General features: G+C 33.6%; 1 pseudogene; it reads left to right on the top strand.

Moving 5' to 3' along the window:
• Positions 1-4,803: 4,803 nt before the first annotated feature.
• LOC125340057 lies at positions 4,804-5,329 on the top strand (annotated as a pseudogene).
• Positions 5,330-21,062: the final 15,733 nt, after the last annotated feature.

Raw genomic sequence — 21,062 nt, 5'->3', positions numbered from 1 at the left:
TCTGAATTGGTTCCTCAAAGAAATAGTTTCAAATATATATTTTAAAATACATTATCTTGTAATACATTAGACATATAAACTGACATGTTGAATGGTAACTCCTTTGTACAACTAATTAAAGAATAAATATATATTTTTATAAAAATACATTATCACAATGACCCTGAGTATATCACTACTATTATCTCTGTTTTACAGTATGGAAATAGTTACTTTCTTACAATTACATAATTTTTGCCAATCAAATATTTCAGGGATACTTATACCAATGGTAGAATAATTTTCTCTCTAAGATTTCCAAATGTTGCTTGTACTTTTCAATAGTACCTGGCTCTCTTTTCAAATATGCACATTATATATTTTTATTGCATTCACCCACCCTTTCACTCTCTCCATTTGTTTGATCCCCCTCTGCTTGACCTCATCTCTCCTGAAAAATGTTCCAGCTTCCTCATATTTATTTTATTAAACTGTAAATTGGTTGTTTAGAGGAGTTACATCATCGGAATACTTCTCTGAATATGCCATATTTTAGTTAATATGTTTGTATATATATATATATATATATATATGACCCTGTATATAGTTACATGAACATATATGTACATATAAAATATAATTTAGATGTAACTTCAACATATGGGAGAAAACATGTGTTATTTGTCTCTCTCTGTCTGACATACAGGGAGAAGACCAGGTTACTGAGATCTTCAAACTACCTACCCTGAAATTAATGCACTTGTGAAACAATTAGGACAATGTCAAAATCCCACTGATGTTCCCTAATGTTTCATCAATTGAAAAATAAATACAAGTAAAATTCAAACTTTCCCTCTTTTTTCAGTAGTCCTCTTTTTTTAGGTTTATTTTATTTTATTTTATTGTCAAATTGATGTACAGAGGTTACAGTTTCATAAGTTAGGCCTTGGGTACATTTCTTGTACTGTTAGTTGCCTCCCTCCTCATTCCCCCGTCCTCTCTCCGCATTGCCCTCTCCCCCCTCCCCCTTGAGTTGTTCAGTTGGTTTACACCAAATAGATTTGTAAGTATTGCTTTTGGAGTTGTGTGTCTTTTTATCTTGTGTCTCTCAGTTTTGATATTCCCTTTCACTTCCCTAGTTCTAATACCAGTATATACAGTATCCAGTGTATACCAACAAGATACAGTGATAGCGCGAGTACAACCACAGGACGGGGATACAAGAGGATCATCAACAAAAGAAGCTCCAGTTTCACATGGCGTGTTGAAAGTAATTACAACAGTGATGTAACATTTGTTTCCATAACATAGAGTTCATTTCACTTAACATCATCTTATGCGTTCATAGGGGCATAGTTATTAGGCTCTTGTGATCCTCTGCTGTGACTAGCTTAAACCTGTGCTAATTATTCCCTATGAGGGAAACCATTTGAGTCCATGTTTCTTTGGGTCTGGCTCACTTCACTTAGTATAATTTTTTTCCAAGTCCTTCCATTTCCTTACTAATGGGGCAATGTCATTCTTTCTGATAGAGGCATAAAATTCCATTGTGTATATGTACCATATTTTCCTGATCCATTCGTCTACTGAGGGACATCTGGGTTCTTATGTGGAGTCTTTTTGACCTTAAAGTAAATAACAGACATCCAGAGAGTTGGTCAGTTGATGCAAGAATGGATAGATAGAATTGCCACCATTTAGTCAAGCCAGTCAAGCTAAGTTTATTCTTTTTTTTTTTTTTTTTTGGCCAGTCCTGTGGCTTGGACTCAGGGCCTGAGCACTGTCCCTGGCTTCTTTTTGCTCAAGGCTAGCACTCTGCCACTTGAGCCACAGCGCCCCTTCTGGCCATTTTCTGTATATGTGGTGCTGGGGAATTGAACCCAGGGCCTCATGTATATGAGGCAAGCACTCTTGCCACTAGGCCATATCCCCAGCCCTTATTTTTCTTTTGAGAGAAACAAAATCTTCAAGTTGCTGCTTTAGTTGAATATGTTACTTAATGTAAAATTAAGATGAAAAGAAATTACAAATGACTACAAGTGTGGCACTGGAGAAACCATTTATTTGGGAGTATTACTTTGTTTGCTGTGAATCTTTGGTTTTCATTATTGATCAGCTACCATATTCCAGAAAAGTTACACAGATTATATAATGTTATATTAGGAAGAAAGTGGAAGCTTTGGAATACAAACATATTACCCCTAAAAGAGCTTCACATACTAGTTAAAATTTCCTTAAATTCGTACACATCCAAAATGCTTAGAAGCCACTAGAAAAGTAGATTTTATTTCCACTACACTCAGATTAAATGGTCATTAACTTCTGTAACCAAATCATATGTGATTATAAGTAAGCATGTAGAAAATCTATAAGCATGTGGAAAGGAATGTCATGTTGGCTAGCTTACTTCTTTGGTGAAATACTAGTAATAATATCAGTAATAATAATAAAACATAATTAGCAAAGCCACAAAGGAAATCTTAAATGGGGAATGGGAACAGACACCACCTTTCTAACTTTGAATGAAGATAAAGTGATATCTTTGGTCTCTTCAATGATCTTCAGGAAGAATGAAATTAAATTTAATAATATATCAGAAAAGTCTTTTGGTAATGGCTAAAAGAAGGATACAAAAAGAAGGGGACTCTGGGTATATTACTACTAGAACTGTGGTCATGACACAACTTAATATTCAATAAAAGTGTATGGATAATATAATTATAAATATTTATAGTTTACCATGTAACCAATGTGTTATCAATAGATTACAATAAAAAAGAAGAAAGTGGAAATCCTTTGTCATATGCTTTCACTTCATAATGTTTGATTAGTTAGGGTAAAGGCTAATGTATAGTAGATCCCCAAATGAATTTAGTAGCTATTAAGTTTATTTATTCTTTGTGTAATAGTCTAGATGTGAGTGGTACACTCTGGGAAGATGGCTTTTCTCTGTGGAGTCATTTAAATGTACAGATATAATACTCAAGGCTGAGTCTGCAGCAGCCTGGTAGAAGAGAAAAGAGACAAACTACTGTATTGGGTTCATATATAAATTATAAAGGTTTTATTTCTTCTTTTTAAAACTTTTTTTTGATTGTTAAAGTGTGGTACAGAGGGGTTACAGTTTCATATGAAAGGCAGTGAGTACATTTCTACTTGTTATCTCCTCCCTCATTTTCCCCCACCTCTCCCCTTCCCCTTCCTCTCTCCTCCCAAGACTTGTCCATTTGGTTGACACCAAATGGTTTTGTAACTGTTGCTGTTTGAATGGTTTGTCTTTTTGTTCTTTGTCTCTCGATTTTGGTATTCCCTGTCCCTTCCCCAGTTCTAATACCCGTATAAACAGTATCCAGGGTACTGAGATACAGTGATGAGATACAGTGGTAGTGGGGGTACAACTATAGGAAGGGAATACAAGAGAAACAAAACTAAACAAAACAATCAAACAAACAAACAGACAAGGAAAAAGAGGGAAAAAAAGTGCTAGTTCTCATGGCATGTTGAAAATAATTACAACAGTGGTATATAACTCTTGTTCCCGTAATGTGGAGTTCATTTCACTTGGCATCATCTTATGTGATCATATGGGTGTAGCTATTGGGTATTTTGATCTTCTATCTTGACTAGCCTAATCATGTACTAACTATTCCCTATGAGGGACACCATAGGGCCGATATTTTAAGAGCATTAAGCTATACACATCACTAGTTCTGAACCATGAACACAAAGTAAGTTGTCATGGCCACCCTTAATCTATCCGTTTTCTAGAGCTATCATAACAAACATTACAGATTGGATGATACCAAGAGAAATTTGCTTCACAGTTTAGCTTCAAGTCTGTGGTCAAGGTGTTTCCAGGGTTGACTTCTGAGACTTCTCTCTCTTTCACTGGGCCACAGCTGTCTTGTGTTTTGTCATCATCTTTCCCCTGTGCCTATCTTTGTTTTAATCTCTTCTTTTTCTGTGGATGAAATCCTGTTGGATTAGGGGCCATACTAAAAAGCTCATTTAACTTTAATTGCCCAGCACAGTTCCAATTACAGCCACATTCTGTGAATGCTGTGTAGACACAATTTAGTTCATAAAACCTTGAATAGAAGGAGATTTTGAAATGGACTCTGCAATTGGATGGGTATTTATCCAGCTAAAACTTCAGCTCTACCATTAAAAGAAAGGGAAGGAGAATAGTGTTAGAGAGCAGGCAGTAGCATGTGTTGTATACTCTAGACTAAGCCTTACCACATTTTTATTAGATTAAAAACTCACCAAGGGGCTGCCCAGCAATGACACCCACCACTCCCTGACATGCTGCTGCCACCACAGCCTGTGTGCCACCGCCTAGGACTGGTAGTATGATTAGGCCACAATCTTCAATGAGTAGACATATTCCTCAGTTCTGTGGTATTCTTGGTCACACATTCATGGAGTTTCTGAAGGGCAATGGAGATTACTGCCTGGCACAACATGACCTCTAGTCAGACAAGTGAACTTTAGAAATCTGTTACAACCCCACCAAGAAGCCCATGCAAGACTGGTTAACATGGACCCAGACGTATTGAATTGCAAAGTGCAGAGCATTTTCCAAGAGTTCTGACCTGGCAAGGGTAAACCTCAGTGTACTTGATTTCTATTGCCTCAGTATTATGGGATTGAGGAGTTGCTGCTTCCCATTGCAAGGGTTATTTCATTTCTCATTACTTCCGGTTTCATAAAGCACTGAGAATTTTAAGTGAATCATATTGAAATAGACTTCTTTGTATCCTTCCTGTATTCAAGTTTTTCTTAATTCTTTCATAACCCTATTGAGTGTTTAAGCAATTTAATATGGCTTGACCTAGCCATCCTGCTCCTGTGCAAGTCACATACAAGAACATGAGATTGCTTATTACACACAATCCAACCAATGTGACCTTAAACAAGTTTATTGAGGAACTTAAGAAGTATGGTGTTACCACATTTGTTAAGAGCATGTGAAGCAATTTATGACAATACTCTGGTGGAGAAAGAAAGCATCCATGTTCTTTCTCAATTGGCCTTTTGATGATGGCACACCACCTTCTAAATAGATTGTTTATGACTGGTTAAGTCTTGTAAAAATAAAGTTTCATGAAGAACCTGGTTGCTGTAATGCAATGCATTGTGTCACAGGCCTTGGGAGAGCTCCAGTGCTTGTTGCCCTGGCACTAAATGAAAGTGGAATGAAATATGAATATGTAGTACAGCTCAGAAGACAAAAGAACGTGAAGCATTTAACAGCAAGCAGCTTCTGTATTTGGAAAAGTACCGACCTAAAATGTGGCTACACTTTAAAGACGCTAACAGTCACAGAAAGTATTACAGCATTCAATAAAACTGGGTGCGTGATGCATTGCCTTGGAAATGGAACTTGAGATGGAACCTAATTTGTCACATATATTAGCAAACAATACTGGTTTGGTGAATAAGTTTAGTGAAACTTCCATAGGAATATTGAAAAGCAGTTTATCAGGCTAGAAGCTTGACACAGTTGTAGTTTGGCTTTTGATCGACCTATTTGGACACTTAGGAAAAAAATTCTTGCTGTTCAGCATTGTATTAATTGACCTTTCCTAAAAATCATTGAGTTAAATTTTTAAATATATTCCCATGCCAGAATCTTTATCAATATATAAGAAATTTAGAAAGATTAGGTGCCAAAATATCCAGCACAATACTTTATGTGTATAATACCTTTCAGAACCAAAATTCCAGAAACTCTAGACCTGTATGGTTTATTCCTTCAGTCATTTCAAACATTATAGGGCCTCTGTGGATATTTTCCTACTCATTTTATGTTTATATCTTCCACATTTATACAACAGGTTTGTGTAACCATTGCTAATTTTTTTAAACCAAGTCTTAAGCTGATTATTTAATGTCTTTCTATTTGTCTTTATGTTGTAATGGGAAACGTCCATTTTGAAAGTCTTCGTTTTTACAGAAGCACATGTCTTTAATAATATTTCCAGACAAAAAAAGCCTTACAGTTAATTTAATGTTTGCATTCTGAGGTACAATTTGATAGAGAGGGGCTTGAAGAAGAATGAGAGGGTGCTACTGAATATTTTTAGTGAAATGTTCACTTTGTCTTCTGCAGAACATATAAAGTATGCTCTTTAATTTAGTAAATATTTTTAAAGGTATACATGCTTTGTTTTAGCTAAGATTGCAAATCATAAAATTTCTGATATTTAATTTTCGATACTTAGAAGTTGTTTACCAACTTATTTTTTGTTTGAAGTGTGAATTCCCCCTTTCTCTTCCCAGCCTCTCTTGTAAAAAAAAAAAAGTTTCTGCTAATGAAATTGAGCAGATATCTAATATTTTATTAGCCTTTTGAGCTGTGTAGCTTAATATTTGGACACTGGATAATTTGTCTTATTATGTAATTGATAAAATGGTGATGTGTATTAATTTTAGTTCAACTATATATTTTATTGTCTGTGAATATGTGGTTATAGTTCTGTGGGAGAAACAATTTGTCAGTGTTCAGCTTGTAAAAATTTAGTGCAAAGCCTTAAACACCTAAATAAATAATTAAATGCATTTATTATTAAAAAAAAAAACTCTCCAAGTGTAAAAGGAAGGAAAGGATATGTTACTAATAATGAAACACAAAGGTAACTGCTCTAAGAAACAAATTCCATCCCAACAATGTGATCTAGTTCAAATGCAGACAACCTCAGGAATAGTGAGAATGTGTCCAGTGTGAAAATCAAATCCTTAAACAAACACAATACCTGTTTTTTAAAGCATTAAGAAGCAGTTTCTCAGGATACTACAGCTAATCAAAGTTGATTGAACCATGCCCAAAGAAAATTTTAACAATCTGTTACTTGTCTTCCAGTTAACATTTGATCACATCTAACCTAAGGTTTTCTATTGATCCAGTCATAGAAAATAAGAGCATTTTACTAACAAAAATGAAAATCCCATAACTGGTATAAATCTTGCTCTCTGAGAAAGAATAGGAATATATTACTTACAAAAATCATTGAATATAAGTAAGATAGAAAATAATACATAAGACTTAAATTGTTAAGGAGAATAGTTCCTACTTAAACCTGGGTATTTCACTGGTATTTCTTAATAAATGATCTTTGTGTCCAATGAACATTTAAAAATTCCTCTTCAAGGTTTAGTCTGAAGTACAATCTACAAACCTCCATGTAACCTTCAATTCTCTCTCCCATGTCCAAGGTGAATTTATGCCATGAAGCCATAAACACGTAAGCACAGATAAAAATGGTTAATTTATGAAATTTATATGAGTAGATATTTGACAGTCTCTTCCTGCTGTGACTCATGTTTGTGTCCATGCCAGGAACACCCTTTGCCTTTTACGTTACACATACAGATAGAAAATAGGGTCGTAAGGCACTTTTACTAAGAAATATTGTGATTAAAAAATAGTTATACAGCAAAAAACAGTTGGGAACACATAGTATCATTCATTGCTAATGAGTTAAAAAGATACCGCAGTGCACATATAAATCACTATACAGCATCTTGCCGTTTATTTAAATTCATTGTGCCTCATTATAACTGAGCTATGCACCTTTAGGTCTGAGTTGATTAGGAATGCGATAGCTCAGAATAGCTTTTAATTCAGAGAAACATGGCCTGACCTTTACCATAATCCTGTGTGAAACACACTATAGTTTAGACATTAATAATGATGCTACCTCTTTTTCATAGTGGTAAGATGTTACTTAAAATTTGGTATTATTAGTTAACGAGCCCAGGCCAATACATCAAAAACAAATTACCCTTCTGTGTATAACTACACTACTTAATCCAGAGTTCTTCATCTCTCATAACTATTACTTCCTCTTTAAAAATGCTAAAAATCAAAATGCAATAGTGTCATCTCATAGTAATATGTCACACCAAAGGCACTTCCCCCATTCCCCGTGGACAGCTATTGTGTGCAATTCTGGATTTGTGCTTCATGATGTATGTATTAACAGCTAAGTCACTGCTTGTCTTTGACCTTTGTCTCTCAGTTTAAGAATGTCATTTGTTAAGATCACCTCCTGGTAAGTCAACGACAACAAATAAAACAACTCCCTACCATTCTGATCATATGCAGCAGAAAACACAATTCTTGTCTTAAATATTCCGTTTATTCTAAGAATTGCTCTATTTGTGTCACTTATCTGAATACAGATGATATGAATAATAAAATAACATATTTATGACTTTTAATTTATCTACTGGTTTAGCAAAAGGTTTTGACTGAAAAATAACATTTCCTATGACTTGCACATCCACTCTTTCTGCTCTTGCTTCCCACTACAAGAAGCTCATTTTAGCTATCTTAAATGATTTTCTAGTATTTAATTCATGTATTTGAGTGTGCGTGCATGTGCACATGCATGCATTCATGTATGCACTGGGGATCAAATCCAGGCCCTGATTCATGTTAAATAAGCGTTTAAGCACTGAGACATATCCCTAATCCTAACTTATAACCCTAAATTTGATGTTTGTATGGATAAATCTCAGCTATGTAATTTTAAATATTATAAATTTATTTTCTGCATTAAAAATAAGTTATATTATTTGGGGGACACCAATTCTTCTTAAGATTTATCTTTCTCTCTCCTTTTAATGACTTCTAAGGGTTTCCTCTGTCACCCTTCTATGTGTCAGATTCTCTAATAGTGCCCTTTCTTTGACCTAGAATTTCCTTTGTCTCTAAACCCAGAAATACAGCATAGTATATTGAGTCTAAGTACAATAATAATAATAGTAATAACAACAATCATAAATAAACTAAAAAATTGTCCAGGAGTAGAATGGAAACTGCTTTTGTTGGAAACAAGACCCTTCAGTCCAATACCTTGTCATGCTACCATTGCATTTGTGACCTGGTCTGTGAAGTTAAAAGATAAGAGGACTGCTGCTATCATCTAGACAACCTAGAAAAGACAAAGGGAGAGAAAGTTGATTTCTTTCCAAGTGTTAGGCTCACTACTTCCACTTTCACTGAAATTCCATAGTGGGAGTTAATCAAGTGGCCATGCTTTCTTTCAAGGTGATGAGCATTCAGCAGTTGTGTCACTAAGAAAGATGAGTGGACAATATAGTTGGATCTTCTGTCATTCTGACACGTATTTGTACAAGTACCAAAGGAACTTTTTGAGGTAGGGTAACCTAGAAATACAAGTTGTAGTATTAACTCTCCTCTAAATGTCTTTTCTTAAAAACACTTTTATATTTGTTTGAAAGATTTTCTAGGATGTAAAAGCAAATTGTAAATGATTTGGTAGAATCTCGTGTTCTTTTAGCTTTCAGGATTGACATTAAATTCAAGTCAGCTTGGATTCCTAATTCTTTGTGATCTTTTTTGTACTACGCCCTGTCCATGGACTTTTGAGGTAGTCTCCTTACTCTACTATTCTAAAATATCAGAAACTTTACATTATATGGATCTTAATGTATTATTCCTTGTACTTGGCATCAAGCTTCATCCTATAAACCAAAGTCCTCCATTCTTGGAAATGTCTACTTCTTATTTCTTTAACAATTCTCTAACTTATATTTCCTGTTTGTTCCCTTTTGGGGGGCTGGGCCCTGATATTATCAAAATGAGCTGCTGTGTAGTTCAGTAAAAAGAAAATCTGATAGAATAGAGCAGACATGCATTTTTCATACTTTAATTCTCAAATAGATCACCTGACAGCTTGGTTCCACATTGCCCTGATTGAAATACAAAATACTTGGATCGTTATCTTCCTAAGGACCTCAAGACTCCATCACAGAAAAGGTAAAAGTTAAATCACACATTGGCCATAAAAGTCATTATATTAAATGGTAATTCCTACACAGAAAAAATACTGTATAATCCTACTCACATATGGGATCTAATAAAGTTGATAGCTTTAAAGTTGAGAGTATAACGTCAGTTGGCATGAGCTGTGAAGAACGAAGAGAGGGAGGGATAAAAACGCATTGTTCAACAGATATCAAACTATAAAATAATAATATAACAGTTCTACCATAGTAGCTTGAATTACTTTTATTCATGTTTTCTAAAAAAAAATCACATTTCCATGCCCACCAGGTACGTGAAAGAAGAACAACAAGAATATCAGTTAATAACCTTCAACCATATTATTGACAACCTGGCAGGATACTTTGATTTGCTTGCCATTTTTTTCTCTTCCTCTCCTCTTTTCCCTTTTCATCTTCTACTTCCATTTTGTCTCTCTCCACCCCCCTCTCCTTTGCTTTCACACTACTCTTTTATTATTGAAACAGTACATATGCACAAAATTTCCATGACTTAAGTATTGATACTTTTTGCATTTGAAATACCATAATTCAAAGCAATATGTAAAGTATTTCTAACACTGCAAAAACTTTTCTCTCCCCTTGTCAATTAACATGCCCAAAGGTACTAGTAAACTAGCCTCATCATTATAGATTATATTGTGTTTCCCTTTTTGTCTTTCCCTGAGCCATGTGTTTGAAAGAGTTGTCCATAACATTTCATGTAATAGAATGATTTTCTTTACTGCAATGTTGATTCCATAAATAGAGTCCCCTTTACCACTGAACTCTCTTTAGACATTTAAATCATTTTCACCCTTGGAGTGTATGAATAGTCCAAGATTACTATGAATCATAGCATAATAAACTTTATTTTAGGTATTTTTGTCAGATATATGCTCTTATTTTCCCTGACATCACCCAGGGTGAATTTTAGGTTCATAAATTATAAGGATACTTACAATTTCCCAAAGCATGTGTATCAACTTAGAAACCCACCAAGAATATATGGGAACTCAAAGTTTCTCCTTTTCTTCTCCAAATGTATGTTTTCACGGTTCTGGCAAGTGTATAGTGGCACATTACCATTGCTAAATTGCATTTCCCCAATTTTTTTGCTGGTTCTGGGGCTTGAACTCAGAACCTGAGCTCTGTCCCTGGCTTCTTTTTGTTCAATGCTAGCACTCTATCACTTGAGCCATACAACCACTTCTGGCTTTTTCTGTTTATGTGGTGCTGAGGAATCAAACCCAGGGCTTCATTCATGCTGGGCAAGCACTATACCACTAAGTCACATTCCAGGCCCAATATTGATCAATTTTATAAGCCCACCCACTTATGTCTTATCTTATATGTAGTTCTTATTCAGGTTTTTATGAGTATTTATGAAACTACTATGGCAATGGGTTTTCATGAGCCAAACCTCATACTTTTGTTATACCCTCTCTGTTACAGTTTCTTATGTCTTATTTTTGTCTCCTTTCCCTTCTTTTTCCACATCCCTAGTAGTTTTCTTTTGATCTTAATGACTTTTTTGTGTTTATTTTGTTGTTTTTCCTTAGGGTCATGTTTTGGTTACCACTAGCTTCCACAAACTAAAAAAAGTGATAGTTGTCTTTATGGGATTAGCTTATTTCACTCATAATTAAGGTCATCAACGCCATTCATTTTCCAGTATTATTGTTAATTCACATTCTTTAAAAAATATTTTATTGTATTGTCAAGGTGATGTACAGAGGGGTTTCAGTTACATATGCAAGGCAGTGAGTACATTTCTTGTCAGACTTGTTACCTCCTCTCTCATTTTCCTCCCACTTACCTCCTCCTCAAACCCCTTCTCCACTCAGCACCCCAAGTCATACAATTGGTTTACAGCATATTGTCTTGTAAGTATTACTGTGGCATTGGTTCGCCTTTTACCCACTGTCTCTCCATTTTGATGTTCCCCTTTCCTTCCCTGGCTCAGATAAATGTATGTACAATATCCAAGGTACCAAAATCAAATAAAATGACAACAGGAGTAAAACAATAGAGAATAAAAACAAAAGAAAAAGGCATAATTTCACATAGTACATTGAAAATAAAAACAACAATGATAAACCACTTATTTCCATAACTTGGAATTCATTTCACTTAGCATCATGTGTACATAACTGTTGAGCTACTGTGATCATCTGTAAGGGTTATCCGAGATTATTATTACTAATTATTGCCTTACTTCTCATTCTATATGCTGAAAAAAAATCTTCATTGTGTATAGATGCTACATTTTCATGAGCTCTACATCATCTGATAGACATATGGGCTGATCTCAAGGATTTTTTTCATTAAAGTTTTTTGATCTCCTAAATTAGTGGTTGATATGCTTTATATATTGTATATACTGATCCTTTATTAGACACATATATTATAAACACAATACATTCTCTGACTTGTATTTTCCTTTTACATAGTTAAGTTAATAAACGGAGGTTACTAATCAACAGAAGTTACTAATGAAGATGGAGTTTCAAAGTTTTTAAAGATGGTAGTGATTTGTGTTGTATCCTATTTTAAAAATATTTTTAAATTTTTGTTGTATAGGTTTCAACTTTAGTTCTAAGTAATTGACAAAGATTATTTCTTTTCAAGTTGTATTATATGATACTTTGACCTATCCATACATTTTGAAAGATTACACATCCAAGTTAATTAACGTGTCTATCAATTTACATATTTACTTTGTGTTTGTGGTAAGAATACTTAAAATCTTACTGAGATTCATCACACGAATAAATGGCAATGTAAAATGAAATTCTCTTGTAAAAGTAATTGATGTTACTAAAAATCATATACTTAAGATCAACTCTTATAGCAAATCTCAAGTATATAATAATATAATAACAGTCACTCTGCAATGATTCTAGAAATTATTTGTTTTATAACTTCCCATTTGTACTCTGACTAGCATCTCCTCATTTCCCACACTGTTCCTTTATTTTCCCATATTTTTGTTAGAATCAATTAGTTTTGTAAGAGAGTTTCATATTGGCATGTCCATATGAGCACACAGTGTATGTGCATAAGACTTACCTTTCCATCACTCTCCTACAGCCTTACTTCATAAGCAATTTTTACAAGCTTTATTTACCTGTATTTTGACCTTACTCACCTTTTTCAACTTATCAATGTCTCATACATGGAATCATCACATAGGAACTAGTATCCTATTAGCATTCCCAATAGTTCTCTCCTTTTCCCCAAATCATACAATCTCTATCCCTAGGATATATAAGCTTATAAATTTGGGTATTTACAGTTGTTAAATGGGGCATACTATCTCTGAAGGACAAGACCTTTCTGATTGGACCTTCCAAAAGATCCAGGGGTTTACTGGTGTTTAAAAAGGAGAGAAGAATTCTACTGGTTGCTTGGATGAGAGTTAACGGGTATAGAACACATTGCCAAACTTTTATATGGCCAACTTTTAGCATTCTTCGTCTTTTCATTCTAATGACTAAATTATCTTGTATTCTAGTAGGCCTCTACTAAGCCAAAGCTCTGTGATGTAAACCTGCTCATTTACTGACTGATTCTCACTCCAATATTTAGTCTTCTTAGTGAGTTTTCACTTACCCAGTTTACTTATGCTTTAAAATATGTTGATTTCCATCTGCCTGCTTACCTCTCCTATTTTCTTTTGTCCTAAAGATTCATGATTTAAAAAAAAAAAAAGCTATTGCCATCTTCTTAGGGGCATTTGAATAAAAACACATTCTCTACACTCATATTCTGATTTGGATTCATTGCTGGTTCTCTTTGGCACAAGATAAATTGCATTCTAGAAGCAAAACAAAACAACAAATGAGCTGTTTCTCTTAAACTGAAAGTGAAAAATATTAATGTCCTTCCATGTAGTTCAGCTTTACATTCCCTGTTTTTTCCCTTTTTTTTTTTTTTTTTTTGCATTTAGGAATTGTTCTACATAGATTTTGAAAATACCAAATCTCTAAGGTACTAGATTAAAAATAATTGACTATTTTCTTAATTAAATGTTTATAAATATTAAAGAGAGTATATAGAATAATATTTTCTGATGAAGAGACAAAAGACAAAAGGTGAACCAATGCAGCAGCAATAGTTACAAAACTATTTTCAGTATATCAACTCTACAACAGGGGGTGGGGGGGAGAAGTTAGGGAGGGAAGAAGGTGGGAGAAAAATGAGGGTGGAATTAACAAGTTAGATAAGAAATGTACTCACTTCCTTACATATTGAAACTGTAACCCCTCTGTACATCACTTTGACAATAAATAATAATATTATTATTTCCTGAACTGCAAAAGTCTCTTTTCTAAACCTCCTTGAATTTGAATAGTGATCCGTAAAATGTATCATTTTACATAGCTTATGTGTTATTATTGGCATTGGAATTAATGAAATCATGTCTGGATATACAGTTTTCTTCATTTATTCTTCTTCCTGTTTTATACCTTCTGGAGATGTGATCCTGAATGGAAATCTACCATTATTGAATGAGCAAGAAAATTTGCTTACACCAATGTCAAGTAATTACTGAATTCTTCAACTAGCACTTCCAAAAGAATCCATTTGTATTATGATACAAGTAGTAAAGTCATATCAGAAGGGAAGTGGAAATGCTATGTTATTTACAACATTGTTTTCAAGTAGGGTAAGAGACTGACAGAAACTTGTCTTTGGGGCATCTATCCAAAACACCACAAACAAGAACACACTAAAGCCACCAGCACAACAATGTTCATCACAGCACAATTTGTCATAGCTAGAATATGAACCAACCCAGATGCTCCTCAGTAGATGAATGGATCAGGAAAATGTGACACATATACACATTGGAATTTTATGCCTCTATCAGAAAGAATGACATTGCCCCATTCATAAGGAAATGGAAGGACTTGGAAAAAATTATACTAAGTGAAGTGAGCCAGACCCAAAGAAACATGGATACTATGGTCTCCTTAGCACAGGTTTAGACTAGTCACAGCAGAGGATCACAAGAGCCCAATAGCTATACCCTTATGAGCACAAAAGATGATACTAAGTGAAATGAACTCCATGTTATGGAAATGACTGTTATATCACTATTGTAATTACTTTCAACATGTGATGTGAAACTGTAGCTTCTATTATTGATGACCCTCTTGTATCCTCTTCCTGTGGTTGTACCTGCACTATCTCTGTATCTTATCTGAGTACATCGGAAACCGTGTATACTGGTATTAGAACTAGGAAACTGAAAAGGAATACCAAAATTGAGAGACACAGGGTAAAAAGACAAACAACTACAAAAGAAATACTTGCACAACTGGTGTAAATCAATTGAAAAACTCGTGGGGGAAAAAGGAAAAGGGGAGGGGGGAGGAGGGAATGAGGAAGGAGGTAACAAGGAGTAAAAGAAATGTATCTAACACCTAACATATGAAACTGTAACCTCTCTGTACATCAGTTTGACAATAAAAAATTTTTTAAAAAGAAAATAAAAGGTTCCCTCATTTTTCCAAGAACCTCACTACTTTCTCTCTCAATTATATTATTACATAATGAGATATAATTTCTAAAGAAATATTGTTTATAGTAATATTTGAACAGAACCAAATCCAATCTTCCTTAGAATCCCAAATTAATACTTTAGGTTTTTAAAACTTATGAACTATGAATATATATCACCCATTTTTACCACTTTCCTAGTTTATTTGAATAGAAACAATGTCAGTAACTTTTTCAGTTATATTTTGTCCCTATTAAAAAAATAAAGGAAGAAATATACTCCATGGTTTAGTGTAAGAAAAGAGAAACATTCCTGTCACTATCAGTTTTGTCATACATGTTCTAACTATTGGCTTGATATAAACATTTATTCATTTAATATCTATTTATTATTATTTTATTAAGAAAAAATTAAAATAACAATTGATGCTGCAACTTCAGTATCTGTGAAGAAGTATATATGATTCTTTTTTTTTCATTTTAACAAAGCAAATATTAAACTATCTTTACATCCCTGCTTCAATGTACATATAGATATGTGAATCTTTTATCAAGAAATTTTATTCTAGATAGTCTATAAATCTATATAAATAAACAAACTAGTTTGGGTACAATTGGTTACAAGTGAATTAACGGACGTTAACAAACTCTTATGGACAGATAAAGTAGTGTAATTCCTCAGAATGAATAAGTCAAAGCCCAGTGAAATAAGGACCAGGAAATGGATACTTGCAAGAGACAGTGGTAGACAAAGAGAGGAGAATAGGAAAGAATGCAGTCAAGAATGTATTGCATATATCAAAATACAAGATAAACAAGGAAAGGGGTGGATAGAGAGGGAATAAAAATGTTGAAGGGATGACACGAATCAAGATGTATTGTATACATGAATTGCCTTGCTAAATAGAAAAAATCAATATAGATCCTAAAAATGAAGAAAATAGAGAAAGGGTGGGTTGGGATGGGTGGGAAAGAATGTTGAAATTGTGGCATTGATCAAGACATACTGTATTCATGAACTGCTTTGTTGAATGGAAACTCCTTTGTACAATTAGTTAATGGTAATACAAATACTCAAAAATTTAAAAAACAAGTATAAAAGCAAATTTTATTGACAAATTTTATCATTAGTCTATTTTAATATTTTTGTAATATTATTTCTAGTTTTTCATAAAAATATTTTACTGACTTATATTTTCTGGGTTATTAGTATAGATTTATATTTAACACGAGAATACAAAGTCCTCTGATCAAATTCATCCCCTCTATCACAATCCTTACCTCCTTCATCCCTTCTTAAAATAATTTAATATGGTGCCTTGTTCTATTTTTATGTATGCATATAAAGCACTTTGATCACATTGACCTTTCTTCACCCGTTCTGTTAGCCTTCACCCTCCCACTGTTACCCTCCCCAGCAAAATCTTTTATAAATTTCTGTCATTTGTTTATTTAATGTGTATTCATTTTATAAAGGAGGTTCACCATGGTAATTCACACCTGCTTCTATTATACTTTAATCAGATAAACTTCCGCTACTGCTATTTCTACATGCTGGATTTATTAAAGAAAATTAAGTAATTACTTTCTTATACCTGTTTAGAAAACTTTAAACTGCAAATGAATGGTAGAGAACTCTAAATTTCAATAGAATTTATGTATTAAAATATATTGGTATAATTCATTTTGAGGGAGAAGATAACTGTTATCATTTACGTTACATAATTTAATTCTTTGAATTTTATGTCTCTTTTGGGTACAAATTTTGACATTCTATTTCTCTATAAAATCATCAAAATATAAATTTATATATAATTCACATTATAGAAACAATTTAATAAATTGTTCCACCTAAATGAAAAAATACATGAATCATTTAAAAAATCTGAGTATTCTCCTTGCTTAAAATGTACCACAATAAACCATTTGTACTATTAATAATCTTGAATTATTAAGTAGCATAGATATATGTTTTAGAAATATATCAGTTAGTGTCTGGTATTTGGTTATACAAAATCAAAATGTTATTTAGTGTGTTCTTACCAACACTAATCTGTTCTTTAAAATGATAAATGGAGGTAGCAAATAAAATGGCTTATCAAGAATAAAGGACAGAGTAGGTTGGATTTTTTTTTTTAGTTTATTTCCAAATCAGAACTGAAATCAGTATCATCTTCCCATCTTATTATTTCTATATGTCCATAGAGGTTAGCAGTTCAAACAAATAACCTGGGATATAAAACATACTAAACTATTTTAACCCGTTTACCTTCCTCAAACAGAATCTTGACCCCATCCACCTCTCTCTAGTCCCACTGTCAACTTTTTTGATAAATTCTATTCACACTACCCATAATACAGCATTCTCAAAACTCAATTCTTGCATTCTTCCATTTTTGCCACACTAAACCATGTGCTCTTTATAAAATAAAACAAAACAAATCTGATCATCCCATTCTTTTGCTGGAAATGGCACAGGCATTCTATGTAGCTTTTAATCTAGACTCTAGTGTGCCATTTTACACGTGCTTGCTCTCACTCATGCTCTCTCTCTCTCTTTCTCTCTCTCTCTCTCCTGCCATATTTCTAGTTTTTTCTTCAAATAGTATTTAAGATCTGATGAGCTTCTTTCTGTTTCCTAAACTTGTTATTGGTAGGGGATCATTTACAATCCTTCTGCCTTGAGCTCTTTTCTCAATCTCCTTCTTAAGTCTTACTAATTCGTCAAGTCTCAGCTTATATTCAGTGACCTGTCGATGGCTTTCTCAGATATAAATGTAATTACTTCTCTTATACTTTCATAGCCAACTTACCATTTCACGTTACTTATCATAGTACACCTTAATTAACTTTATAGTCTTGCTTCTTTTCCTCCCATTGATTTGTAAACTGCTTGAAGAAGTCATCCATTATATTTTTCTGCTATCTTTTCAACCTTTAGGGTAGGAAAGAGAAATGGTAGGTAACATATAAAGTTTGATCACCAGTGAGCTGAGTCAATCATTTTTAGAACCTCCAAGTCATATTTATTCAATTTTAATACAACAATGTAAAATATTTTACTTTAGTTACACTTTACTATTAAGCTTCTTTAACCATGACTCTTCATCATCTACAATCAACCATGATTGTAGTTGTACAAAGGAGTTTCAATTGAATATACCATTTTATGAATACATAGCAACTTGATCAATGTCATCCCTTACATCATTCTCCCCATTCTTTCCCAAACTCTCACATCTCCTCAACTTACCTGTGGACCAAGATTTAGAGACTTGTCCCACCAATAAACAGGTAACATTTTCTCTTTGCTAAACTCTGAGAAACAAAACTTTGGGAGTACTCCTGACTGGAAGACACATGTCTTAGAGAACCTGGTATCTATGATTTTGGAGCCATGTGCTCTGCAAAGATAAATGAGAGGCAGTTTTAAAGAGAAAACAGAGTATGTTGCAGGCACAAGATAAAGCCAGATGTAAAAGAAAATGTTTCCTTGGAGAAAGAAAATTCAAATAAATATTTCATTTTATTGTCAAGGTGATGTACACAGGGGTTACAATTAAATAAGTAAGGTAGTGAGTACATTTCTTATCAAACTTGTTATCCCTCCCTCATTTTTCTCCCACTTTCCCTCCCCCCACCTACCCCTCAAGTTGTACGGTTATTTTGCAACATATTTTCTTGTGAATATCACTGTTACACTGGTTCACCCATTATCCTTTGTCTTACCAGTTTTTCGTACCTTTTCCATTTCCTAATTCAGATAAATGTGAGTACAATACCCAGGGTAACAAAATCAAATAAAGTGATAACAGGGTATAGACCATAGGCAAAAAATAAATAAATAAATAAATAAGGAAGAAATACCTTCACATAGTATATTAAAAGCAACAGCAATAAAGAAAAGCCTCTTGTTTCCATATCTTGGAGTTCATTTCCCTTAGCGTCATCTTATACAATAATATGTACATACCTATTGAGCCACTGTGATTTTCTGTTAGGAGTAGCCTAGACATATATTAATTATTACAAATGAGGAAAAAACATGGAATCTATGTTTCTTTGGGTCTGGCTTACTTCACTTAATATGATTTTTTCCATGTCTCCCCATTTCCTTATGAAGGGAACAATGTCATTCTTTCTGATGGAAGAAGCATAGAAATCCATTGTGTGTATATGTACCACATTTTCTTGATCCATTCATCTACTGAGGGGCATCTGCATTTGTTTCATGTCTTAGCTGTGGTAAATAATGCTGCAATGAACATAGTTGTGCTGGTAGCTTTAGTGTGGCCTTGTTTGTGATCATTTTGGTAAATTCCCGGAAGTGGGATTGCTGGGTCATAGGGAAGCTATATGTTTAGCCTTTTGAGGAATCTCCATACAAATAAGTTAACACTCTCACCAACAGTATAGTAGCAGATCCCTGCCAGCATGTGCTGTTATTAGATTATTGATAATGGCCATTCAAACTGGAGTGAGATAGAATATGTAAGTTGTTTTGATTTTCTTGTCATTTATAGCCAGAGGTGTTGAGCATTTCCTTGTGTGTCTACTGGCCATTCTTGTTTCCTCTTCAGAGGAGTCTCTCAGAGTCTTTAGCAAACTTAATAATGGAGCATTTATTTCTTTGAGGATTTATTTTGGGGGAATTCATTTTATGAGTTTTAAGTATATTTTAGATATGAGGTCTTTGTCTGTTGTATGGCTAGTGAAGATTTTCTCCCCATTTGTAGACTTTCTAATTTATTTTGTTAGCTTTGTTCAACTAGGTATTTTAATAAGTCAATATTTTCTAGTATCTAATACTAGCACCTCTTGAGATGTAACATTTTTTCCTCCATGGACTTACTAATATTTGCTGTCAGTTTTATTTGCTCAGAAGTTTTTTTGTTTGTTTACTTAAAGTCCTTAAGTTAAACCAGAAATTCTTGTATCTACATTTTCCTATAAAATATATGCTTAAATATATTAATCATATAAACATAAGGAAATAAAAAAGGAAGCAAGAAAGAGGTAAGGAAGGACAGGTATCAGTAAGAAATGGGAAAATTGCAAGGAAAAAGAAGAAATGAGAAAATTGAAAAGGTCTGTAGCTTATTACAGCCTGATCCAAGACGAAGGATTTTTCTTTAGCAATACAGCATAATTTTATAGAGGTGAATCAGTGCTGTTACAAAATTTCATATTAAATACATTTTTATTACATTGGATTGCCCATTGTCCTTTGTCTTAACAGTTTATTGTACCTTTTGCCTTTCCTAATTCAGATAAATGTGTATACAATAACCAGGGTAACAAAATCAAATAAAGTGACAACAAGGGTTAAACCATAGGGGGGGAAAAACAAAATAAGAAGGAGGTATCTTCACATAGTATATTAAAAACAACCACAGTAAAGAAAAGCCTCTTGTTTCCATGTCTTGGAGTTCATTTCCCTTAGCATCATCTCATACAATCATATGTACACTGTTTGCAGCCAGCATTGCAATTCTAACTTAATGCCCGACCACTAAGACTTAAAAAAAAAAGTAGTTTGGACACATGAGATAACTTTCCTACTTATTTCTGAAATAGTTTTTATTAATATAATTGTATAGGCAAGGTGATATACAGAGGGGTTATAGTTACATACATAAGGAAATGAGTACATTTGTTGTCAAACTTGTTACCCCTCCCTCATTTTTCTCCCACTTTTCCTCCCCCCACCGTTCCCACTCACTCAAGTTATATTTTGGCATTGCATTTTTTTGTTTTACTGGTCCTTGAGCTTGAATTCT

The sequence above is a fragment of the Perognathus longimembris genome, chromosome 22 (assembly GCF_023159225.1).
Source record: "Perognathus longimembris pacificus isolate PPM17 chromosome 22, ASM2315922v1, whole genome shotgun sequence".
In the NCBI taxonomy this organism is placed as follows: domain Eukaryota; kingdom Metazoa; phylum Chordata; class Mammalia; order Rodentia; family Heteromyidae; genus Perognathus; species Perognathus longimembris.
The sequence above is the reverse complement of the archived record's forward strand: the minus strand, read 5'-3'. Positions and strand labels throughout refer to the sequence as shown.